General features: G+C 52.3%; 1 long non-coding RNA gene across 1 annotated transcript in view; it reads left to right on the plus strand.

The window, feature by feature from the left end:
• Positions 1 to 462: 462 nt before the first annotated feature.
• LOC138854270 (uncharacterized) overlaps positions 463 to 543 on the plus strand; it is a 21561-nt gene continuing 21480 nt past the window's right edge. Inside the window, exon 1 of the long non-coding RNA XR_011393478.1 lies at positions 463 to 543. This exon is cut by the window's right edge and continues 1234 nt beyond it. This is a non-coding gene — a long non-coding RNA (uncharacterized lncRNA).

Here is a 543-nt window from a genome sequence, read left to right on the forward strand (position 1 = left end):
ATAGTGGTAGAGGGTGATACTGGTTGTGATGGTGGTAGAGGGAGGTAGTGATGGTGGCAGAGGTAGTAGTGATGGTGGAAGAGGGCGGTAGTGATGGTGGAAGAGGGCGGTAGTGATGGTGGAAGAGGGCGGTAGTGATGGTGGTAGAGGGTGGTACTGGTTGTGATGGTGGTAGAGGGTGGTAGTGATGGTGGAAGAGGGCGGTAGTGATGGTGGTAGAGGGTGGTAGTGATGGTGGTAGAGGGTGGTAGTGATGGTGGAAGAGGTCATTTAAAAGCTTGGGGAAGGTAGCTTCATAATATTTGGGAATCAGGACAGAAAGGTGTACAATTGTGGAAATCATGTTATTTGTTGAGTTGGTGTCTGTGTGTGAGGGTAATGAGGTGGCAGGTCCTCTGATAGTGCTAGCGTTGTTGGGGGAGGAGGACGGGGGGGAACCTGAGGGGTGGGGGGAGGGTGGGAGGTGGCTTGGGGTAGTAGAAGGGAAGTTGTCAGAAGAAAGAGTAGGCTGTGGTTGGGAAGAGAATGGGTTAGGAGAGTTTG

The sequence above is a fragment of the Cherax quadricarinatus genome, chromosome 53 (assembly GCF_038502225.1).
Source record: "Cherax quadricarinatus isolate ZL_2023a chromosome 53, ASM3850222v1, whole genome shotgun sequence".
Taxonomy (NCBI): domain Eukaryota; kingdom Metazoa; phylum Arthropoda; class Malacostraca; order Decapoda; family Parastacidae; genus Cherax; species Cherax quadricarinatus.